The 9,565-nt window shown below is 41.9% G+C and overlaps 1 long non-coding RNA gene across 1 annotated transcript in view; it reads left to right on the top strand.

Annotated features, from left to right (window-relative positions):
* The window catches only part of LOC108529576 (uncharacterized), an 85,379-nt gene that overhangs the window by 56,032 nt on the left and 19,782 nt on the right, over positions 1–9,565 (top strand). Inside the window, exon 2 of the long non-coding RNA XR_001885578.1 lies at positions 8,807–8,925. This is a non-coding gene — a long non-coding RNA (uncharacterized LOC108529576). The remainder of the gene's footprint in view (positions 1–8,806; positions 8,926–9,565) is intronic.

Raw genomic sequence — 9,565 nt, 5'->3', positions numbered from 1 at the left:
AAAAAAAAAAAAAAAAAAAAAAAAAAAAAAAAAAAAACAAACTAAAAGATTTGTCTATGTAGAAAACATTGTTTTGAACAAATTCATGGGGTAAATATGTATAGTGGTCAAGTCAGGGTATTTAGGATGTCTGTGACTGAAGTACAATATATTCTTAACTATAGTCATTCTACTCTAGCAAACACAAATTTATTCCATCTCATTGTATGTGCTCTTTAACCTACCTCTCTTCATCCTCACCCTTCTTTCTCTCTTTCCCAGTCTCTCTTCTCTATCTTTAGGAAAACATATTGCTTCATGTGTTCCCATGATGTAGAATCGATATCTGTAGGCTTCTGGCCTCCCAAAAAGTCACAGGGACGGTTATGGTAGGTGTCATGAGCAACTTATCTCATGGAGTGATTTTCCCTTTTGCTGTCCTCTATAAAAGTTGATGGGTTCCATCATGAAATTGTTAAATCTGAAATCTTGGAGTTCTTCTGGATTAAATGTTTTCTTGAAAGACAAAATAGACTGTATTTAGTATTTCCAAATATGAAGAGTATAGTATTCTTCAGGTTTAACTAGATTGAGAGTATAGCACTATGTATATACCTGATGTTTTTATAGTCCTCTAATGAGTAATTATTTTGATGTTCTGAATTCTCAATTGAATCTATATAAATCTACATTCTAATTAAGGATAAAGTTTTGTACTAGCAGAAGTAAACTATTTTATCAATACATAACACAGAGAAGAACTGGTTCATTACCTTTGCTGTTCCCCTCTGATGACATCTGTAACTTAGTTAAATTAGTTATCTTAGCAGAGAAGCATCCATAAGCATTTGAACCACACATTCAGGGCCATGGAAGGCGCCCTGAATCCAAATGCCTGAAAGTCTTAACTCTCTACTTATGCTTTGGGGGTACACAAGGAGGGAGATGTTTGAATGATTGATGCAAATTCACTATGTTCTCTTCCTCCTTTTAGTTTTTGTGGTTTTTGGTCACCACGAAATCTTTGCAGTCTTCGCAATCTTCAGTCATATTCTATTTATCCCAAGTATTTTTACATAGTACCATCTTTTTGCTAAATTCATTTTATAACTTCACATTCTTCAGTTGGGTAATATCAGATCTTATATATGAGGATATTGATTATGTGTCTATATATCTTAATTTTTTAAAATTTTTTGAGTATGAGTTTTTTTTTAATAGCATCCTTAAGGTGACTACTCTTGTTGTCCTTTGGGTTTTTATAGTGGCTATTTGATTTGCATACATATTGACTTGTTCTCTTCCTGCCATTCTCAAATTTTAGTCACAATGTCTTTCAGTTAAGATATTCTCACTGCTCTGACTGAGGGTGTTTTTTAAAGCATATTTTTGTATTTCCTTATCTTGCCCTGAAAACGATGGCAAACATCTAGGGAAAAAAATACAAGTTAGAAAAAACAAATTAATCTTGTGGAGCAGATATCGTTTGATATCTCAAAGTTGCTTGGTGGGAACAAAGCTTCACTCATCACAGCCTTTCTTAGCTTATGTGCTGGAAACTGAAGAACATTGTGATGCATTGCACCTGTGTTTCATCCTCCAGTCTTGCCTAGAGGAGGTGGACTGCCTAGGAAACCATTTTCCTAGGCAGAGGGGAGGAGGACAGCAAGCCGGGCATGAGAATGAGGTGGTGGAGCATGATGCCCAGGACTGAGTACAGAATGTGTACAAACAATTTAGGGTGGAACAACATGCCTAAGGGAAATTAAATGTTGGTGGACTTGGAAGAACTAATTTGTCACACTTATATTACAAACTACAAGCTTATCATGTACAAATCCTCAAGAAGCAGGGTGTAGTGAATATTTTGTTCTTAGGATCTCCAGGTTTTGGGTTGGAATTGACTGAGAGTTGATCCCTTCTTGGATCCTGCATTTTCATTGGCCTGTCCAGATCTGGCATGAGAATTTCTCTCAAGTGTTTCTGACTGTGTTCTTAGGTTTTACATTTGAAGCACTAGTGGGAAGCAGCACATTTAAGGTTAAAACATCAGTATTTTTCATGTTTAAGTATCAGTTTCTGATGAGTCTCAACAGGCCTGTGATCTGAAATATAATCTGTAGGAAACAGGGCAAATTGTCACCAAGAGAAGATAACCATTGTTGATTCACAGGCCAGGCACAGTGGCTTACGCCTGTAATTCCAGCACTTTGGGAGGCTGAGGCAGGGTTGAGTCCAATGAAAACACTTTGTCATGAGAACTGTTTTTCTGTGACTATTCAGTGACAATGCGTAAGGTTATCAGAACACTGTTCCCCAAAAACTCATTTAAGACCTTCCTCTCCTTTTGATACCCAGAACTCATGGGACCTTCAGGTCTAACTCAAGGTTCCTCAATGGAGAAATGCATTCCAAAATTCTGCCTTTCCTTGTGCTTGCCCTAAGCAATTCATTTCTCACACAATCATGTATGTTATTAATATGCCCAATAATTTTCTTTAGAAGTTCGAATTCTCATGTAGTTACTATTTTAGGAGGACAAAATTTTGAAGAGTCCTGTTTGGATTATATTAGTCCCCTTCTTTTCTCTACACCTTCTCTCTCTGCCATTCTCATTTGGGGAAAAAATGGAAGTTTTATTTTTTGGTATCCTCAAGTTTTACAAAATAGACTTTTGAAGTCTTTTCCATTTGTGTTGGGTACCCATGCCCTTCATTTTTTTTTTTTTAGAGGCTTTCTTGCATTATTTATCTGCCTTTTCTAAATACCTGGAACTTTTGTTAATCTAACTTGAACCCACCTTTATTAAGACTTTGTTTTACTCTTGCTGTCTTTTCATTATTTCTGTAAAACTGCTTAACCTGCATTTTCAATATTCTATGAAGTACTTTTATTAACTATGTGATTTCCAAAATTTTTTATATATTCTTAATATATGCCCCAAATATAAACATGCAACCTAATGGTCTCTTTGTCAAAGTTTACAACAATATCACAATAGCTTCCTAAAAATAGAAAATTTATGTTAGCATGCAACTTCAGAGCTATTTATAAACATCTAGTAGGGAAGGCTATTAAGTTGCATGTTGATATCCCCCAGCCTCAATAGTACTCTAAGTTTTGAAACAGATAAATGAGGAGCAGCAAAAATCAAGTTATATTGAATCTATTTGGGATACTTCATTGAGGTAAGCTCAGCTTAAGGGCAAACTGGGAGCCAAGAAAAACTGGCTAGTTTCTGCTATTGTTCTCAATCACCTGATGGCTGTGCATAATTTAGAAATTTGGGTGAGCAGGCACTCAACATGAAGACAAATGTGGGCAGGTTGTTGTTTGTTTTTTAATATAGGAAGGGATCAATCCTTGGGTGTTAGTCTGTTTAGGCTTACATATACCCAAGAAAGGTACTTGGATTACAGACCTTTCTCAGAGGTTTTCACACTGAAGAATAGTGCCAGTTCATCTCCGATGGGACATTTTGGGGAGAAATAGTTCTAGGATACTAGAATTGTCTTCCCTAGGTAAGGTATAGGGTTGTACAAATTGATCTACATTACAGGAAATGGAGACTCGGCAAGTTTTGGAGAGCCCCACATAGGTGAAGTAGTCATCATGAGATGCAGAATCCCATGATGAATTCCAAAACAGAGGTACCAGCTTCTCTGTTGCTCAGTATTGGAAGACTAGGATGTATCAGAGTCCTAGGTATGCAACGTTCCAGGGCTCGGGGGACAAACATTTGCAGCTGTGGATAGGAGGACTACTTCCTCCTTCACTCAAGCTAACTTGATGTTGCTTATGGTGGCCATTATTGAAGTTGTGTTGCTGGTTTCTCAGTTGGATGTGACAGTTCTTGAACTACTGAATCAAGTTTGAGAGTCAGTTTCTCCAGGTAGCCCAATTTGAGTACATGATCTTGCTGAACATTGTTCAGTGCTCTTCAGCTATTAAGATTGCACAGCCCCGATGGGCACACTTTGGCTTTGCTGATGTGATACTTTTGGAAGTACAATACTTCAACCACCTGGGTCACTTCTAAGTTTCTGTTATGCCTCAATTTACTCTGTTTCACATGACCTTTGGAAGCTATCACTTTCTTATACCTCAGATGTTCTTCCAGATGGCCTTCCATAAGCAGCAAATGTGGATTTTTCACTATGGTCACTGGCTAACTAAAGACGGTGTTAGGGAACTCTTGCCATGGTAGGCAGAATTCTGTGATGACATCATCTGTCACCTGATGTTTAGGACCTTAACTAGGCCATGTCACATGACGGGGTTGAAGGTATTTTACAGATGTAATTAGACCCCAAATCAGTTAAGGTAAACAAGATTATTTTGAATGAGACTGACTTAATCAGAAGACCTTTAAAAGAGATCTTGGGCTTCCTGTGAAGTCAGAGGTCAGTGTGTACAGAGATTCTCTCCCTTTCTGACTTAGCTTAATCACGAGGAAATTTTGCCAAAAACCCGAGGGATCTTGGAAGTGGACTCTCTCTCCCTAGTCAAGCTTCCAGATGAGAATGGAGTCATGCTGCAGTGCAAGCAGGCATGGCCAGGCTGGGGCCCCAGGAGAGTCCAGCGACAATGTTGAGATCAGGCTGGCCCTCATCTCATAGGCAGGATCACCTGGCATCATTTAGGTTGGACAATCCCCCTAGGGCTAAAGTCTCCTGGGGGCGGGTGGGGGGCAAGGTGAGCCTTGGGGAATGGGTGTCCCTGGCTGTGCTCCACTACAGATACTCCTGCAACAAATCCTTTGGAATCCACACAGCCTGGAGTTCTGCCCCTACCACCTCTCTAGGTGGCTCTCCCTGCTAGCTCAAGGATCTGTTGAAAGTGGGGGTTCTCCTCCTGCCCACATTTCAGAAGTCCATGCCAAGAGGAAGTCACTCCTTGCTTGTTCAAATCATCCCGTTCCCAGGAGTCATTAAGGGGCCAGCAATGAGTCCTGGTGCATGGTAGTCCTGTGCAGGTTTTCCCAACTTCCTTCCGCTTCAGCCTAGCATCTGTGTCTGCTTGCCATCCCCTTTGACGCCTGCCTGCTGAAGATCTGCTCGGTATGCACCAGTCTTCCCGATGACCCTGTCCCTCACTGACACAGTTCCCAACTGACTGCATCTAGTTGACCACCTTGTCTGATTCCCTGGCTTCCGGGGTATTCTTTGTCTTTGTAGATCTCACAGTACCTGCTCGTCACAAGACAAAGTGGCTGCCTCAGAGCAGCCTGGGCCATCTGAAAGTATGGCTGCTGTCTCTTTGCTACTTATATTCCAAGGCTCTTTACTTGGTTCTAGACAGGTGATCAAGTCTGGCTTAGCAATAGCAAGACCATTTTCCAGATTTTGGGGTGTCCTGATGTCCTTTGTATCTCCCAGTACCTACAGGCCACAGAGCAACAGAAGCTGTGGCAAAGTCACCTGGGCCTCCCAGAGCAGAGGACACAGAGCAGAGAAGATGGGAACCGAGGCTGGTTCATGGGTGCAAGGAGAGCAGATGTGGCTTTCTTTTTATCTCATGTGAGATAGAAATGTCTTACATGGATAGAAAAACTGACTTGTTTCCAAATGCATGTTATTAATATAGCAGATAAAAATAACAGGAACCAGAAAACCTCCCCTAAGGTGACGTGAGCCTGTTAGTCTATTTGGAACAAAAAACCTATTTCTATAACTTGAAGGCATACCTACCTTCACACAACACAAAGTGTTCAATACAAATTGTTCTATGTTTGTGCTTACTCTCAATTTGGAATAGATTTAGGGGAAACCCAAAAGGAAAAGATTTTGATGATAATTTTCCTTACTGGAAAAACCTAATTCTGCACACAATGTTTTTAAGTGCTTTCCAGGGAAGAATACTGGGTTGGGTCCTCAGCATCTTGCCTGTGGGATCATGTGTTGTATGCTAAGGCAGGTAGAATGGGCAGCTGGGGAAGAAGGTGTTGAGGGAGGAGCATGGTGGGTCAGCTCAACCAGGAGCGTCCCTGGCTCCCTATGGGACTTTCCTAGTGAAAACACTGACCTTTTTCCCTTGAGATCTTTACATCACATGTTTTCAAGGTATACGTGAGACTTAGTGAGAATTTGGTGAGAATTTTAGCAGTGCCCCACTTCCCTTCCTCCCTCCCTGGAGCCCCCAGGATTTCAAGACCTTGAGGGGGAAAGGTCATGGAAAATAATAGAAATAATAATCATGGGCATTGGATATATTAGCCAACTTACTTTTGTGTCCATGGGAAACTCTCCAGGGGTCCTGCAGGTGAAGCAAGCAAGCCAACATAGAATCGGGACCCTCCTAGTCCAGATCTCAGGCCCAGGTTTGGAAGTGGGTGTGTGTATGTCAAGGTTTCCTCCCACCTGCTTACCTGGCTGGATGGACTTCACAGGGTCACAGGCTCACTGGCCCACCGGCCCATGTACTGTGGGCCTTGATTCCAAGAGACCACGCCTATAGCTGTGGACTCATTCACTGCTAAGAGTGTTACCATTTCACTATTTTTAAGTGATACAGATGTTTCATCCACTTCTTTCAGGTATGACATTGAACAATAGAAAACCAAGGTGCCTGACTAGAAAAACGGGAATTCAATACTGCCTTAGTCACAGCCCTATCCTAAGGAAACATAATGTTCATTTTAGAAATTCTGGATTAACCATACTATATGGGCTTCCATACCACAAGGCCAGCTGGCCCCATTGCAAATGGCTTCTTGGTCTCAAAGTGTGAATGAGCTGACCCACTGGAGCCTCCCCCATGGGAAGAGGAGTGTGAGTCTTCTAAGATAAACTCAAAGTGCTTGAGAAGGCAGAATCAGTTTTGTTTCTGCTTCTCTCCCACTTGACCTGTCTGGGTCCTCTGAGAGGCCAAGGCACATTAAAGGGGCAAGAATTTTATTAGAGAAAATAAGGTAAAATAGGGAGTGGAGTAGAAGGACACCACACAGCAGTTTAAAGTCTGACCAGGGAAGTATAAGCAAATTTCATCAAGTCCACTTGGGAGGACTGAGCTCCAGTTGACCATCAGAGGAGGCTGCCTCCAGGACCATCCTGCCTCAGTATCCCCACAGGGCTCAGTTGTTGGCTGGAGTAGACCACAGGAGGTGTGATCTCACAGCTCAGGACTTCAGAGCAAGGCATCTCATGTCTTCCATCAACGATGGGTCCCCATAGAAGAGCTTGGAGACATACAGCCCTGAGAACCCACGAACAGCCACATCTAGGTATCAAACCAGCTTAGGGAGCAGCTCTTCCATGGCTGTCATGGATGGCTTACTGTGAGGAGGACTTAAAAAGATCAACCACAGCCTCCTTGGCTGTAGTTTACCTGTGGCTGCAACTGGAATTTTTCTTTTCTATGGCTGTTCTAAATTCCCCCACCCTCAGCAGGTGTCAGTCCCTCTTGGTCTGACATGCCTGATATCTTCCCAGCCCTAAGAAGTCAAGCCCTTTGCAATGTGTCTGGCACAGTTGAATAAAAAGGCAACCAAGTAGATCACCTGAGTTCTGCACTTACTGTGTTGATAATTTCCCTTAAGTATTTGATATGATGAAAAGCCATTCGCATTTACTATTCTATGAAATGTCTGGTCATATGCTTTTTGATTTATCAGTGTTGCTTATATACTACCAACTCACTTATTTGGGTTGCAAATATTTCCCTTAGCTTGTTTTCCTTCGTTTTTACTGTTTATTGTAGACAGGTGTTTTTTAAAGACCTGAAAATATCACCACTTGAAAATGTGTGCTTTCTGAATTCTCTCATAATTAAAAAGCCTTTCTCAATTTGTATATTAAAATTTCTGCTTACTTTAGTACTTTTGGCTTTAATGATTAAAATATTTGATAACTGAAACTACATGTTCTCACTTCCAAGTGGGAGCTAAACATCGAATCCATGAGAACTGAAAGATGGCAACAGACATGGGATTAGATGGGAGGAAGGGGACTGTGGGTTGAAGAACCCCCTGTTGGACACTATGCTCATTGCCTGGGTAATGGGTTGTTAGGACCTCAAGCCTCAGCATCATGCAATACAGCCATGTTAGGTCCATGACTACACCAAATGTCAAGCCCAGAGTCAGGTTCTAGTCTATGCTGCGCTCTGGAGGGAGTGGGTAGATGAGCAGAAAGAACACTCAGGCCATAGGCAGGTGAATACGGTTTTATTTGGCAGCAGCTTTTTTACACAGCTTACTCGCACTAGCTTTTTTATACTGTCCACCCTGTCTCAGCTGCTTAGTCTGGAAGCTCCCCTTAGCAGCCGGCTCTCCCTTGCCTTTAGCGTCAGCAGCTTACACTTTTTTTCTCTTTGGGCACAAGCTGTGTCCTGGCTCACTACTGTCCATCTGGAAGATGGACAGCTTTGGCTCGCTCTCTCTGGGCAGCAGCACACCCATGTCAAGCGATGTTGACCTCAGCCAAGCCCCAAGAGCCCCTGTACAGCATTAGCAGGACAATTATACTTTTGACAGTCAGACAATAGTGGTTCAGAGCCACGTATGGACTTAAACAGGTTATATAACAAGTGCAGGTGTGTGCCTGCGTGCCACACTCGCTGGGTCATGCAGGCCTGAATGTCCGCCTCAGCCTATTCCTTGACCAAAGCACATTCATGTACCTTACAACCCAAATAACCTGTATGTATACCCTTTATTATAAAAGCTTAAATTATAAAAGTTTGGTAACTCCAATTTATTTCGGCATTACAATGAGATGGAGTTTTAATTATCTTTCACGTAGGGTGATGGCTAACTTTAGGCATCAGCTTGATTGAATTAGGGGACACCTATATAGCTTGCTGCTAAAGCATTTTTCTGGTGTGTCAGGTTGTTTCTAGATGGAATTAGCATGCGAATCAGTGGACTGAGTGGAGAAGATCAGGCCTCAAATGTGAACGTGCTCCATCCAGTCACCTGAAGGCCCAAATGGAACAAAATCAGGAAAGGTGAGTTTGTACTTGCTCCCTCTCCTGGAGCTAGGACACTCTTCTCCTACCTTTGGAAATCACAAGTCCAGGTTATCTGGCCTTTGGACTGTGAGACTTAGTGAGAATTTTCCCAGTGCCTCCACTTCTCTACCTCCCTGGACCCCGCAGGATTTCAGGCCTTTAGACTGCAGGTGATACATTCAACCTCCCTGGTTCTAAGGCTTTTGGACTTGGTCTCAGCCATGCTACTAACTTCCCTGGTTCTCCAGATTGCAGGTAGTCTGTTGTGGGACTTCTTGGTCTCCCTACTGATGATTTCCTAGGAAGCCAACTTTAATGGAATTTAGCATGTGAAAAGACTGAGAAACACCTCTCAAATCAGTATCTAGAGAGGAGGGTCAGGAAAAATCCTAGGTAGGAGAAGCCATTCTTTTACGGAAAAAGGAAGAATAATTCAGATAATTCCATGGGATCTGCAGAGAGAAAATGCTGTTTTAGAGACCGTGTTAACGGCAGAGGGTCTTGACTATGAGTTGTTTAGGTTCTTGGCATTTTGAACAAAGAATTGGACAAAATACACACAGAAGTGAAAATGAAGCAATGAAAACATAGATTTTTTTATTATTATTTTTAAATTATACTTTAAGTTCTAGGGTAC

The sequence above is a fragment of the Rhinopithecus bieti genome, unplaced genomic scaffold (genome assembly GCF_001698545.2).
Source record: "Rhinopithecus bieti isolate Rb0 unplaced genomic scaffold, ASM169854v2 scaffold_865, whole genome shotgun sequence".
In the NCBI taxonomy this organism is placed as follows: Eukaryota; Metazoa; Chordata; class Mammalia; order Primates; family Cercopithecidae; genus Rhinopithecus; species Rhinopithecus bieti.
This window is presented reverse-complemented; position numbering and strand designations above follow the sequence as displayed.